The 16,040-nt window shown below is 39.0% G+C and overlaps 1 protein-coding gene across 1 annotated transcript in view; it reads left to right on the top strand.

Annotated features, from left to right (window-relative positions):
* Positions 1-16,040, top strand: part of MAP1B (microtubule associated protein 1B) — a 96,055-nt gene that overhangs the window by 14,757 nt on the left and 65,258 nt on the right. The window lies entirely within an intron of this gene.

Raw genomic sequence — 16,040 nt, 5'->3', positions numbered from 1 at the left:
TATGCATAGGCAGGAAGGTGGCAGAAAATTGGCTGCCTGGGCCCAGTAGCCATTTTGGGGAATGTCAGTAACCCGCCATTAAATCCAACTAAGTGGATTTCAGAGCAGCTGTTAACATTGCCAACCAAGGACAGCATCTCAAGGTGAATGTCAGCGCTTTTGTCTTCATTTCCAGAGAGCAAAGAAAGCCCATGGTTTTTGTTAGTAGAGTTTTATTGTTGTTATTGTTTTGTTTTTCTGTTTTTTTTTCTTTTTTTTTAAAGCAGTAATGTCCTCAAACCACCAAGCAACTCCAGTCCCTTTACTTTTTTTCCCCCTGATTTTGAGTTTTTTTCTCTGGGGCATTTTGTTCAGCATATATGGATGCATACTGGAAATAATGGTGGAGAATGAGGAATAAAGTATGAACTAATAGATTTCTTTAAATAAATGTCAAGTCGTATTTTTGAGTGCTTATCAATAAGCATGAAATTGTTAAGGGATGTTTGGAAGAATGAGGTATCCCACTGTTTACAATTTACTTGGGAAAATAAGTCATTCATAGCTTTAAGAAACACTAACAAAGAGTGTTTCTTAGTTTACAAACTGCATGTCTGAAAGAGACTGAGAAATATACAGTGGGAGAGAGAGAGGAGAGGGAAAAGGAAGGAGTTTTACTCTAATTCCTCCAGAAGACAAGGGGTAAGAATGGAGATCAGAACAAGCATTGGGGTTTGTTCAGCCGCAGATTCAGTCATAATGACAAAGGTTACCCAGGTACCAGCACCCCAACCCCCATCCACAACCCGGAGCTAATTAAACGTTACCCGGGCAACCATCAAGTATCCTCAAACATCATACTCCAGGGCTTACGCCTTTTGTTTGCTCTCTGTGGTCTAAGGGTAATTTCTATTGCGGGTGAAGTCAGATTGCCTTGGTCCTAGAGAAATGTGAGAATCAAAGAAGCCCCTTGGGGAAGCACGCTTGAAAAGAGACCACAGGGACTGTAGAAATTAACATAAACACAAGATGAAAATAATGTTATTTTTACAAAGTATTCCAGCCTATGGTAAAGGCCTGCCTACGGTGAGGACTGCCGAGAGGTCTGCTCACATGAAATGCAACAAGAGGCTACAAATGTGATTTAAACATGAAATTACCTAATTAAAAATAACCACTCCAAGCTTAGGGCAGCCAGTGTTGCACCGGATGTGTCTCCTCCCGCGGTGGTGGTACCACACCTCATTTTAAAGATTCCACCTGAGGTTTCCTCTAACAATTACCCTGCAGGGTTAATTTCCTGAGGGGGTTCAGATAAAATATGAACCACCCGAAGACTGCCTTGGTTTGGAAAGTTCTCCAAGCCTGCCCTTTACCAGCCCTTTCTTTCTCAATCAAACAGGTTGTCGCTGGAGGCTCTGAGTAAAGGAGCCGCAATTGAGCATTTTGGACCAGATTCACAGCTTCCTTGTTTGTATCTCACAGGGAGGGTCTGGGGAAGGAACAGCTCTTACCCAGAGGGAGCACCCTGTTCCCAGTGTACCTTCCCCCAAGGACACCGTTGCATAGAGATGTTGCTTTTTGGTTCCTGAAATGTCAGTCCGTGCAAGTGTCACGTTTGGGCAAGGTAACTTGGGAGCCGTAACAGTGAAGATGGCCGGCGTTCTGCAGCCCAAGCCAACATTTTCCAGGTGCGGGGCCCCACGGCTACTCGGAGCAGTTGTTTTCTGCCTTCTAAACTCTCCTGGGGTTTTGACGTCTTTTAAAGACCAAAGAAACAGGTGTGAAAGCTTTTGGATGGAACTCCTCCTTTTTTCATGTTTGTGACCAAGCACTAGAGGGATGTGGGAAGGAAAGGAGTCAGGGAGAGATTCCTGATCATAGTCCGATCCATTGGAAAGAAGATCGTCTTTTCACAGTCTATGGTGTACCGTTTTAGAAGGTGCTCTATTATGAGCAGCCTGTGATGATGTATTTATGCACTACTTCCTGCGGTAAGACATGGGTTCAGTTCCTGGCTCCGCAGGCCCTAAGATTTATAAGTAATCCTGGCCTGAGAGTTATTTACAACTAAACGTGGAAAAAAGAGAACTAACAGAACAAGTCATTGTATAGTATGTGTCAGATGAGAATTTTGCAGAAGGATCCTTCTGTAAATTCTGTTTGTTCAGGCTACTTAAAAACAAACACATGCATAAAAATACACACAGAATTGTATTACCTGTACAAATAGAGGCATAAATACAACAGATCTAATGTACAGCGTTCTCTTTGTAATAATGGAATTTTGGACCCAAACTGAATTATTCCCTAGTATGGCGCTACATTTTAAGGTAAGCTCTTTAATTATGAAAAGGTTGAATGGCTCTTTTAAAGATTCACCTCCTCTGAACGCATGTGAGAGCAAAACTGCTGAACTGAATGCATAGGCTTGATTTCAAGATTGTCTTCATCTTTGAGTGCTGAAAAATTGTCCATTGGTAGACTCTGGAGACACTTGGGAGAGACCATGAAGCGAAACATTTTATGAAAATAAATATGTGGTAATTGGTTCACTGCCCAAAGGCTAGAATGGACACTTTGGAGATGGAAAGCACCTGATTCAGTTGTTCCTATAGCCAGGGAAGCAGTGAAGAAATGTCTGTTGTGAGCTGTTCCCAAGCATTTTCCCTTCTCTAGAAAGTTCTCGAAGCCTGGCCTCATGTTGCTGCTCTGGGGCACCTGAGACTAAAGTAGCTATTCAACTAGCCCCCTGAAAAGTTGCTGTGAAGCCTTTCCTCTTTTGCAGCATAAAGTTATTAGACTAGATGAGGTTATCTGGGACTTCATTCTGGTAGCCGTTGTGTAGAACAGTAGCGGGTCAGTGGGGAAGAAGTCCATGGTGAGACACGCCTGGGAACGATGACACACGAGATCTTATTTTTCAAGAATCATAAAGTATGTGGCTGTAAGTAAACAAACTTGTTTAGTTTTGCATAAGCACACGTTTCCTTAACCTATTTGATTAGTCCCTTTGACTACCACTCTTTCGCAGGGAATCTAGCTTTCCGTAGAACACAATTTGGGAGAGGATGGGCTAAATGAGCTGAGTCCCTTCCAGTTTTTATAGTCCATGTTTCCTTGAATTTTTACTAACTTGCCTCATCACTGACGTGTAGAAGAGAATTTGTCCTATTCTCTGTGTAGCTTAAAATAGTTTTTAATCCAGCTTTTAAAATATCAATGAAAGAATTTAGTTTAGCAAATCTGTCCGTCCCATCTGCTAGGATTAATTTTAGGAAGAGACGCACAGCTTTATGACACTTAGGCTGATTTCCCAGTGGGAATTCTTGGCCCTTGGCTTTTCCCATCTGTCTTTACCTTGCAGACAAAGCAAATAAGACAAAACTTAGTCATGTTTGCACAGTGCCAAACACCTGCATGGAAAGTGTTTCAAAAGTCAAATTCACGAGTGTTTTATCTATGTAATGCCAAACAGTAAATCGCTACATTTTTCCCATTAAAATTAGAATTTCCATATTGATGTTTGGTACCTGCATTAAGCCTTAGATTAGCTACTTATTCACAGATCTTTGGAAGGAGGCTAAAGATTGAACCTCATGAGTTCATCTGTCCGCTGAGTGTGTTAAAAGTGCCAGGGACATCATTTGTTATGGATAATTGAGAATGACGTGCATTTTAATAAGCATGATCAGTTATGCATATCTTGTCATGTGAACCATCAATTAGCACAACATAATCTAACAAGTCAGTACATGTAGATATGAATGCCCTTGGGAAGCAAAGCTCAAAACAAATCATTACTGACAGTGAACAACTTGTACGCAGGTAATCATTACCAGAAAGCCATGATTATGCAGAAGGAAAAGTGATTTTTGTGTTGATGCATCAAAAGGAATCTAATACCTTCTAGGTAACAATTTCAGTTTGTGTTATTCCTAATTTGATCATGTTTGCCAAAAAGTTTTAATTCGCTCCCTAGAACCTACTGATACTATTTTTACGACAAACCTTACAGAATATTCTAAAGTCTGAATGAAATAACATGTACAATAACAAATTAAATGGAATTCTCTCTACAGATGAGAAAAATGGTGGTTTGGTTCTTCAAATATTCTAGTTAACAGAGAGTTGCCAATAATTCCTTGTGTGATTATTATTATTTTAAGTTTTAGAATCCAGTGATACAGCCCTTTCTGTTATATGAACACCTTACATTTATCTAGAATATACTTAGAATTTCTAAACCAAATTTATATGATAGCCCAGGATTTTCTTAGACTACAGTACATCCTCTTAGAAATCTGTTATTCATTTTTCCTCCAAAATAGAGTGGCATTTTTAAAGATAGCTTTTAAAAGAGTCATTCCATTCATTGGGCAGATATTGGCATTTTATTGAAACACAACCAAGGGAGATGCACTTACGTAGAAGAATGCACTTTCCCCCTGTGGAACCCAAACTTAGAGTAATCTAACTGAGCCTTCCTCAGATCATTCAGGAGGAAAGTCCTCTGTGTCTCAGGTCCTCACTGTGAATACGAATGGTCACTTCGTATGTCAATGTGGTGGTTTGCAGGTTAGAGGTGAGTTCTTATTACTGAAATATTGGTGAGCAAACCGTTTATACGAAGTTGGCCAAATGGCTGTGTCCTATGGATATGATTTTATTTCTGTGTGGGACAACAGATCTCCCTGCTTTAGAAAAAGTCATTGGTTCTAGATACTGCAAAAGGACCTAGAGTTGCTGTAGAGAAACAGACGATAGCAGTCGTCCAAGTAGCTTTAAAAAAAAAATCTCAAGAGTTTGCAACATATGTATTAGCCAGCTGCATTTACATTGTCCTGTTTTATATACAAATGGTGCACCCCACTTGTAAGTCCTAACCATTTTTCCTTCCTACTTCGTCTATCTCTTGCATATGAAAGCACAGTTTTTAGATAATTGTCTTATCCCTTGCTCCATCTCCCTCCTGATGAGCTAACAAACACAGAATCCCAACCAAGCGGTAAGAGAAATGAGAAGTGAGATTATTTTTAAAAGCTTCTCTATCACCTGTGCTTTCAGATTGTCTAGAATAGTTGTAGACTCTAGGAATAGAAAGGTTTTACGGCTGAAATTGTATGCACCCTTGCATGCACGTATATAATTGTGTGTGTGTGAATGCTTTTGTTTTTATATTCAAAAACATCATTTCCATTTAAAGAAGCATTAGAGCATCCAAGTTCATATCTGTTGATGAAAAAGTGACATTTCATGTGGGTTCACCTTCATTCCTTCCCTTGCTTCTCATTTGGATCACTCATGCCTTTTTCCTCCACCTAATGTCACCTATTTCCTGCCTGTTTCTCTTATCTTCTTCTTCCCTTTTTCCTCATTTGCCCTTTGTACTCTCCAATTACAGCTTTCTTTTCTACAAGTAATGCTGGTTTGGGTTATTTTATTTAAAAGCATTTTTTAAATGTTTATTTTGGGGTGGGTGGGTAGGGCACAGGCAGAGAGAGAGAGGGAGACACAGAATCCAAAGCAGGATCCAGGCTCTGAGCTGTCTGCACAGAGCTTGACACAGAGCTCGAACCCATGAGCCGTGAGACCATGACCTGAACTGAAGTCGGACACTTAACCGAGTGAGCCACCCGGGCGCCCCAGGTTATTTTAAATCATCTAATGAGATGGTTGTCTGGTTTTTAAAAGGAGCATTACATTATCTATTAGTTACACATATTATTATGCTGTGTCTCATTTTTGTTTTATTATTTTATACATGGAACAGAGACTATTTGGAGCCTTTGGGATAACATTCCAGCATATAAAAATATACAGAACATATTTTGGCAAATTGACTCACTCCGAGGACATTTACGAATATAATGGCATCATCAGATAGAAATTTCTGTTGCTGGAATCCTTTAGCCGGCAAATGGGTTTTCTATGCTTGGTAAGCAGACTCCTCAAAAATATGAAATTAGTTATCTTTCCCTCCCCTGCAAAAGTTCCAACTTACAACTTAAAAGGAAGGAAAAGAAAAAAACAACCAAACAAACAAAAACTTACTTGCAGTAGGTCTGAGAATGAGAAGATTAATGACCAAAGGGCTTGGATCAAATAGTCATAGGACTAGATTTTTTAATCTTTTGGGACTCTACTTTCCAGGAATGACTTTTTCCCAATTGTAATGAACGGTAAGAGAGAAGGAACACAATTGTCTCTTAACCACAGAACTAGGGAGGCCTTAGGCTGATGTCACTTGCTGAAGAGCTGTAGAACAGTGTCTGGCTCATAGTACTGGCTTAAAACTTGTATGACAATGAATGATGAGGTGTAATGGGTTTGAGAAACTATATTTAGCTTTTGGTTTGAAAAACAAGCTGCATAAGAAGTCTGAGAATTTGCCCTGATTATTTGTATTGCAAGCAATTTCTTTATTATAGATTTCCTTTAAATGCTGAGGCATGGCAAAATGTATATTTACAAACTACCAATTACTTTCAAAGTTTTGGCGGTAGAGAAGCTCTGGTTAAGAGCCAGTGTCTAGAGACACAATGGACAGAACCAATGGAGGATGGTGATGGGGAGTAGAAAATCTATGTTCTAATCCCACTTCTTCTAAGTACATTTGGACTATTATAGGACAAATTACTTAGCATTTACGAATTTACATTTCATTATCTCTTTATTTATATTGTATTTAATAATCTGTGATAGAATATTAAACCACGGTAAAAAAAAGCCATTCAAGTATTTAAAAAATGGCTTGTAATGTTAAGTTGATAAGCATAGCTAATGTGTAAAGTCCTTAACACATTATTTATTTAAAGTTCTTTGGAGTTCTTAGGATACAGTAACTTGCTTGACTTAGCAGTGAGTGAAAATACGTACACTCAACCTATTCTTTCTATAAATATATGTTGCTTATCTTGTGGGATCTGGTATGGTATCAAATAAGCAAAATAAATAGATCCAGTTTGTACATGGTCTGTCAGGGAGCTCACAGTCAAGGTAAGGAGGTAGACATTAATCAAATAGTCATACAGATAAGTATCACCATGTGTGCTAAGTACCAGGGAAGAGAATACAGTGCTATATAAGGGTATAAAGAGGAAACTGATCTAGAAGGGAAAAGTGAGAGAACGTTAAACCTGAGGTTTGGGATGAATGCTTTTTATTTTGTATTTAAGGCATTGTACACTGTATTTACGTTTCCCTTTTAATGCATTATTAGCAATTCTGCCTGGTGTTACAGGTTGTAGCATGTACAGATGCTTCTTGAATTTCACAGAGCTCAATGTGAAGTTATAATAGTATATTTCTTAGGAAACAGGAACAATGACATAGACATGATTTAAAAATATTTCTGTGAAGATACGAACATTCTTGTATCTGAGTCAAGAAAGAAAGTAAACGAGGACTATCAGAATATTCATCGGCCTCTTAAAAAGCATGGGCTAATTACAGATAGCTATGCCGCAAAAATCCTGATGATTGCGAAGCGAGGCAACCAAAATTTCTGGATCAGAATTCGAAGGCTTGTGCTGTAACCTAATTATGGTTCCTGAGTCTCTCTGTAATAAAACTTATGTCCATGGTGCTTAGAGGTTCAGTACCTTCTTCCTTGCCTCTTCTCTGTGCCTACCTCAGGGATGCTTGGTGACTGTCAAGGCTCTGTTAGGCCAACCTTCTGTTACTGATGTTTCTTTTATTCAGACCAATTATAAGTAGCTTCTTGCATCACATCTATGACTTGTCATTTACCTTCTGGTTTAAGTGTCTGTTTCTTCTCTTCCGGGGCAATTGGTATCTCTTGGGCCTAGTTGATGATAAAGCATCTCAACGTTTGCATATAAAAACAGTTTTCCTGTAACTCACAGGATGTGACTGAAGCATATAACCCATGTATTGTATGGAACCAGTGCCCTTTATTGGAAAAAACAAACCGCGCCTTCAACGTTAACTCCAGTACAGAACAGACTTTCTTGTTGTATATAGGATTTATCATGGAGGTGTTAAAAATTCAGTCGCAGGCAGATTAACTTTCTCAGGCATTGGCGCACTCCCTTATCATCGATACTGTCCTGACTCTACCTGAAATTAAAATACTTTGTAAAGTATTACAAAATACTTTGTAAAGACATGTTGAGCTACAAGCATTTTTCATTACCTTTTTTTCGAAAATGGTCGGAACTTTTTTAGTCTTCAGACTTTAGTCTTTTAGAAGTAGCCATATTCTTTTAACATTTATCCTTTTCATTGTTTCCGTTCCTGCTCTGATTTCAGCCTTAATATGTGTAATTCTTATAATAGAACTTGTTTTTATACTCATCCTCTGTCTCACCATTTTCTCTTTGATCTTTTCCCACATGTGTGTTCTGTATATCACGGTCAGTATTCTGCAGTGGGCATTCTGCTCTTCACTTCCTTGGATGCACATTTCATTGTGCTATTGCATTTTGTCTTTCTTGGAATTCTTTTGTTGATTCCTCTTGATTCTTTTTGAATCTCTGCCTGTGATTCAGCCCAGTCTATTTTCATTGTTCTCTGTCATCTCATAGAGACCATGTCTGCCATCATTTGTAGATACCAAGTATCATTTTTTGTTTTTTTTTTAATGTTTATTTTTAAGAGAGAGGGAGAGAGAGAGAGAGAGAGAGAGAAAGCAAGCAAGCAAGCAAGCAAGCAAGCAAGCAAGAAAAACAGATTCCAAAGCAGGCTCCTAGCTCCAAGCTGTCAGCACAGAGCCTGACATGGGGTTCAAACTCACAAACCATGAGATCATGACCTGAGTCAAAGTCGGATGCTTAATCAACTGAGCCACTCAGGTGCCCCCCAAATATCATTTTCTAAACTTTTATTTGGTTCCTCATAGAAAGTCTTTTTTAGAGATAGTTTTCCATGAAGCCTCAAGACAGTGCTCTTATTTTTCTTGTGCTGCAGAATGTTTTCAGAGGTCCTGTTTTTCTATTTGTTTTCTCCTTTTACAAGGAGTGGTCTGTCCAGACTCCATATTTGTAGGACTCTTTAGTGATTCTCACTGCCCACCTGGGTACTGTCAGTTTTACCCCTTCATACTTAGAACGTGTTAGCCAGTCTCAGGTACATATCCCTGACCCAGACCCAACCTGTGTCCCTGGTCTGTCAGGCATTCATTTGCTGGCCTGGGAAGAGACTGTGTTTTCTGCCTCTGACAGAAAATTAGAGGGACCTGCAATACTTCTTTATACAAAGAAGATACAAAGACCAGATACCAGCCTGTGCTCCTCTCTGGACTCTTCTTGGTTCTGTTTTCCAGTGTGTTTCCTGAGAAACCATTGGGCCTAAGTGGTAATGCTGGGTGGGAATTTTCCTCTAGCCCAGTCTCTGCTGGGTTTTGAAGGCAAGGAACTGGAGAAGTGGGGGAGTGGTGGGAATGGAGGTATCAGTTTTCCTTCAATAAGGGGCAGAACTCTTTCTGGTCTTTGCATCCTAGACTTAGAGGCAGATATTTGAAGAGAGAGTCAGAGCTGTTCCAGCCTTCTTTGAGTCCAGCAGAATGGTGAAAGGTGGGGGCTCAGGAGATGGCCCAAATTCAAATACAGGTCCCGCTTCTTGCTTAAGTTCTCTTGGCCTCAGTTTTCTTATGTATAAACCTATGCTAAAGACGATTTATGAAAATTTGTTGGCTATTGTGTAAAGCATTGGAAGACTGGCTGGAGCATATTAAGGGGTTTATAAATGTTAGCTATTGTTCATGAACGTACTGTTTTCCTGAGGTGGAGCGTATGCTCCAGAGCATTTAAAAAGGGGTATTTCAGTTCCCATTGGAACTAAACTCCTTCTTGCCCCCACCGAATCCTTCTTCTCTACCTTTCAGCATATGGCCATCTCTTTCCTTTAAATCGCCATGGCCAGTTTTTCTGGTTTTGTGTATGTTAATGAATATCTCAAAAATTCACAGATTTGGATAATGGTATAATGAGCTCTTTGTTCTGCCATTGTATTAACCCACCAGCCTTCCTAACGAATCCCAACCCAAAGTAATAATTAAATGATATAATTTTCATTTGTAAAAATCTGTAATGCTTGCAGAATGTGGTACCATTTTGGCATCTTGAATACACTTCAAAATCATGTTTTTAAGAGAGAGTTACACAGGTCATTTCTACAAAACAGATTCTCTGGTACACATGATTGGTTCCCTCAACCAGCCTACTATATTTACTCTAAATAATGTGTAGCTATTTTATACTATAAACCAGTAGTTTACCAAATATGTTCTCTTTTTAAAAATAGATTTTTAGATAAAAGTGTTTGAAAAAGGAAAAAAATTGTTGTTAATGATTGATGGTTTTAACCTGCTCTTTAAGGAAATGAATAAGAAAAGTTAGCCACGTAGGAAAAGCTGATTCATCTTGATGTAATGTTCAAATGACCTATAACACTGGCTACTCTATAAACTCTGCAGTATTACTCAGCTGTAATGTGTTCAGGCTTATGTTTTTTTTTTAAATAACATTATTAGTTCTCCGTACTTAAAGCTCCTTAGAGCCAAATATTTCCATCTCTTCATCTAATAAGGAGTTTATACATTTCAAGTTTATATAAACCCCTCTTTTCTTTCTGCTGTTGTGGAAAATCCCTTCTTGCAGCCTCTAGCTTCTGCCCAAAGAAGTGCCACATTGATTCTTGTCACCATATGAAAACCTTAGGAATTACAGCTCTGTGTTTTGCCTTCAGTTTCTGCATGTTTGTGAGAGTTTTGCCATTTACACGTTGTCTTTTGCGACGCTACAGTCTGACTGGGTTGAATGAGAAAACTGCAATTTTATGTGAATGGTCATTTGGGGATACAAAGCTTGCATCAGAAAATCAAGCCTGAATCCATGGCCAAGGTAGTCCTTTGATTTCTGATTCTGTTGTATGGCCTCAGCAAGACTCCGGCACTGCACTGGAGGGTCCCATTGTGTCCCAGAGAGGGCCGTGGGGACAGCTTGCCTCTACCCCACAGCCACCTCCCTTATCCTGCATATTAAGCCCATGATTACAGCAGACACGGCATTTGTCTCCAGCTTTTGTGGAATGATGTCATCGCATGCATGTCAAACAGGGGATTAGCATGAAGGGAGAAGTCTTACTGACATTTTTATTTTCATCAAGAAGAATTTGGTTTTACTTCATTTTGTTAACTGGACCTGTTGTCTGGCTTCATAGGAGAAAATTTCAAGTAGAAAAAAAGAACAGGGAAACCTTGAGAACGTAGAAGCAGACATGTACTGGCTACAGGGATGGAAATGTGCACGGTAGCACCGCTCTGTCAATTAGTGAAAGAGTCCGGGACACAAAGCATGCCTGGGAAATCTGCTTCATTTCTTACAAAAGCAGAATATCATTCTTCTCAAAGCCCTTAATGGCCTGGGCCCTGCTACAGAAAATGTCCCTGAAAAATAAAGCAAAGACTATGGCCACTGCTGGGTAGAAAGGATGTGCAGGCGGTTGGTCCTGTCAACCCGAAATGGTATGGATTGAGTATGTCTTAAGGTTTCATTGCTTATGTATGTCTGAGGGTAGAGCTGTTAGTTTCCTTCCTATATGAAAATAAAATCAGGAAGAGAAGCCTGATGTCAAAGATGCTTTGAGCCCAGAGCTGAATCCATGGAAGAACGTAATTTTTATCCATCATTTCCAGCTCCTTCCACAAAAATAAACATAGGAGGAAAATTAAAGTTAGACTTGAGGAACGGGAGTCCTGTCTTCTTTTGGAGCAATCTGCCAATAACTGCATCAGAAAAGCTGAGTTCAAATACCAGCTCTGCCTTTTACTTACTTGTGCCTTTGGGAAACTGAATGGATCTGCGTCTCAGTTTGTTCATGTGTACAATGGAGTTAACTAGTAATAATGCCGTACCTTATAGGTTGTGCTTGGTACCTACTGGTATTTGTTTTTCATCTCCAAAAATGAATTCCTTTTAGAGAACAAGATAGTGTTCTGAGGTGACCTTATGACTTCAGTGAGTAAAGGGGGCAGCCTCCTCTTTTCCTTTTTCTCCCCCTCTTCTCTCAGGGTCTTGCAGACAGACTCTCACTAGTCCAGATTCCCTCCCTGCACCCTAAACGTGGGATCTAGGAGATTGAGGCTATCTGGAATAGACAGGCTCTGGAATTTCAATCTTTTTTAATTTTGCCAAAGCATTGGAAGCATTTTTAAAAGTTCCTGCAGATTTTCTTGGGAGATTTTCAAACCCTTATGATGTTTCCCACTTCTCTATATTTGGACATCAGAATTTTCTTAGCATCCAGTTTCTCTGGAACAGAGTCGTCCTGTGAAGGAGGATGAATCCAATCCAAATCAGGCCTTCTTGCCAGGTGATAATTTTCCATCCAGATTGCCCTGGGGCCTTTCCATTTTCATTTTTGTTTGCCTCGAAAGGCAACTGGTGAGCTATTTCTCTTTCCTCGTTTGACTTTTCAGGTCTGATTACCTAGCTGATTGTTGCTTATCAGAATGATATTTTAGAAGAAAAAGTTTATGAATTGCACTTGGTTTTGGGGTGTAGCACAACTGGATTTGACCAGAGGTCTTCAGTTGCAGTTCTTCAAGGTCAGTGTGTTCGGTTGTCTGGTTGGAAGGAAACCGGGGTATGCCAAGCTCTGTGAGTGTTCTAGAAAGGACAAGACCATCCAAATCACATGTCCCGTTACCTTTGTGTGGAATGAGAGAAAGGAGAAGGCAGTGTGACTCGTGCTGAGTACTTACCTGCCTTGTAAAGTTCCAGTTACTGACATACACACACCCATGTGCATGCCCTCTCTCTGAAAGTCCCCTGAGTTTATAGAACATTGCCATTGTTTCCTTCATGCCTACCTCCAAGTGCTCCTTGGACTATTGGAAGTACAGGACCGCTCTCTTATCACAAGTTACCTGAATATAAATGGAATTCATAGAAAAAACAGATTGCAAACAGGAAATCAGCAATTGCTTATAGAAGCTGATATTGTTGTCTGTAGATGGCCAGATGCTTTTTTCCCAGCTGGCTGATGGGGCGATTGAGTCATGTTCCCAGTGCCTCAACTTGCCCTCTCTAAGCTCTCAACATGACACTGTCATCTAAGATTGCCCTCATCTGCGAGTTTAGCTTAAAATCTGTTCTCCCTGCCATGCCCACTTCAGAGCCTCCTAGACTTCAGAGCCTGGATGGTAAGAAAATGGAGACCTTCTCAGTTGCTTTTCATTGGGAGACGTAATTGTTTTATTCCTACTGTGTGTTCAGATTGTGCTCCACATCAGACCTGGCCGTATTTTTGTTCTCTCTACTTGAGTGTTGGCCAACCACTCCCTTCCCTTCCAATTAGAGTATGTTCTTGAATTGTTTTGCATTCTCCCCTGAGTATAAACTACAAACTTGTAAATTTCGTCAATTAAATCCAAGTCAGCCTACACAAAAACTCTTGTCCGGAGGTTGCTTAGATGAATGAATAATATAGGAAACTTTTTCTTTGACAAGGATAATATAAAATTTATTTTGTTAAAGTTTATGAAATCGGTTTTGAATGTTTTACATTTGGTCATTATAAACTGTAGAGAGATTCAGATTGTTGGATCTTCTTTCACCCAATGGACCAAGTGCCTTCACTGTTACCAAAACTATAGTTAGGGCACACCAAATCAGCAGGTTTACTGGAGTGATTGACGCTTCTGTTTACAGCAGAACTTTCAAGGGCTGAGTAATAATTCACAGTACCAAAAGTCGTTCGATTCATTTATTAGGATGGGCTTTTACAAAGCAGCTGTTCCATTTATCTTCCTGGGGATGTCAGGCCATTTGGTGATAGATCCCGTAGCTTGGCTGTTGACCTCCATGGATTTGAGTGAAATCAATGACCTGTCTTGGCCCTGTTACTGTACTTAGTTGATCATCTTGACAGCTTGTTTCTGTAGAACCTTTGAGTGGATTGTATTTGCTAGATCAGTTTATTAGAGGCATGCAGGCAACAGATGTGTTCCATAACTGTTACTTTATGTAAGCCACACATTAAACCATATTTTCTAGTTGAATTACATGGAAACCCTCTGAACTTGAACCATCTTCATCCAGAATTAAGTAGCAGCAGCTTTTCTAATTTATCTGGCTAAGTTAAATCTCTGTTGATTTTAAATGAGCTACAACTGGAACATACCAGTGTGTAGGAGAAACTCTGCTTTGAATAGGTGTCTTTCTAAAAATGCCTTTTATAAAAATAAATAATAAGACTGCCTCTCTCCATTCATCTAATTGTTAAATTTGGGTTTTCAATGATTCTAATTCCTTAATACCTGTGTTCACAAATGGCGTTGAAACAATTCAGAACTAAACCTTCCTTTCTCCTAATGTGTAATGTGCTTTTTTTGTACAGTTAAGAGAAGTAACCTTAAAAAAACTTAAATGTGAACAAAGATTCTTAGTCATAAGATCCGTGTGTATGAAATATCATAAATAACTCCATTTAACCATTTGTCTTTTGTTTCCAACACTGTAATATAATCAGCTTGGAAAAAAATATTAACTCTGCATCCCACCTTGGAAATATGAAGAATTAATCAATTTTCTATCTTGTTTTGTTACCAGCAGGTAGCATGAGTTATTGCTATGCTAGTGACAGGGTAAAAACTAATGCATCTTGTCACTTTAAATTTCATATATTTAAAATTGATTCCCAATATTTTTACTCCAGGCAAAAGTTTAACATCTTTATTATATAAAGAGCCCTTATAAATAAATCGTGAGACCTTGACATTTCAGTAGAGAAATGGGTACAGATATGAACATTCAGTTTACACACAGACACGTGCACACATGTGCGCACACACACACACACACACACACACACACACACATTCACACTGTGGGAAGGGAGGGGGTCTGGGAGAGAGTGGGAGAGAAAAATGGCCAGTAAACCAAAACATAAAAAATTTCAAAATGTAAATTAAGAAATACAAATGAACCAAACAAGATAAAAATGTTTATATACCAGTTTCAAGGCTTTAAAAAAATGATACTACTTCTTATTGGCGAAGAGAACAAGATAGATACCTTCATATTCTGCTATTTGGTTATAAACAACCTTTCTGGAACAGACTTTTCCAATATATATTGGAATCCCAATAAGAGTCTTAACACTGCTCACACACTGACCCAGTAATTCCCTACCGGGAATATATTCTGTACAAGTAAGTGAAGATAAAAAAGATGCTTACTACCACATTATTTGTATCTGTGAAAAAGTAGAAATCCCCCAATATTTTCAATAATAGTGGAGGGTGTAATGAGTAATAACTCATAAGTAGGATGTAATATTTGGCCACATTATAAAGCTTATATATAAAGAGTCTTTACTGATGTATAATGTTGAGTGAAAAAGGCAGGATATATGAAGGTATTTTTCACATTAAGCACAGTTGTGTTCCGAAAGAATTTTTGTACCTTGATAGACTAAATACACCCGCATTCTAATATGGGTTATCACTGAGTAGTAGGTCCACAAATTATTTTAGTTTTCTTCCTTATCTTTTTCTGTAATATTTTACATTTTATACAGTGGGCACGTGTTATTTTACAGTCGGAAAAAAGTATAAACATTTTCAAAAATCATATAAGCCTAGCATTGGAGACATGAATCACGATTGCTTTTGTATTTCTCATGAAAACAGGATTGAATAGTAAGTTATATGTTTGGGGAAAATAGAGCTCATTTGAGTCAGAGGTTGGAAAGCTCTTATGCATACTAACCTCAGAAACCTCAAAGTAGTATGTAGTGGAGTAATGACATGGCACGAAAAGCCACAGATGTCACTTTGAGTTAAGGAGGTTAGAGTAGATACATAGAACAGCCAGCTGAGACAAAAATTCACTAATCTCTTGTCTTCAGCTCTGGTAGCCTCTAGGGTCATTCCGTGCCTCCATATTTAATCTGTATCAAAGTGCACTGCACTGGGGCTGGGACCCTGAAGCCTGAATTCTTGTTCTGGCTGCTCTACTAATACATTTTGTACTTACCCTGGGCAGGTCACCAAAGTTTCTGGATTCCGAACTTTCTTCCACTGCTGGATGTTT

This window comes from Crocuta crocuta, unplaced genomic scaffold, assembly GCF_008692635.1.
Source record: "Crocuta crocuta isolate KB4526 unplaced genomic scaffold, BGI_CrCroc_1.0 scaffold503, whole genome shotgun sequence".
Taxonomy (NCBI): Eukaryota; Metazoa; Chordata; class Mammalia; order Carnivora; family Hyaenidae; genus Crocuta; species Crocuta crocuta.
The sequence above is the reverse complement of the archived record's forward strand: the minus strand, read 5'-3'. Positions and strand labels throughout refer to the sequence as shown.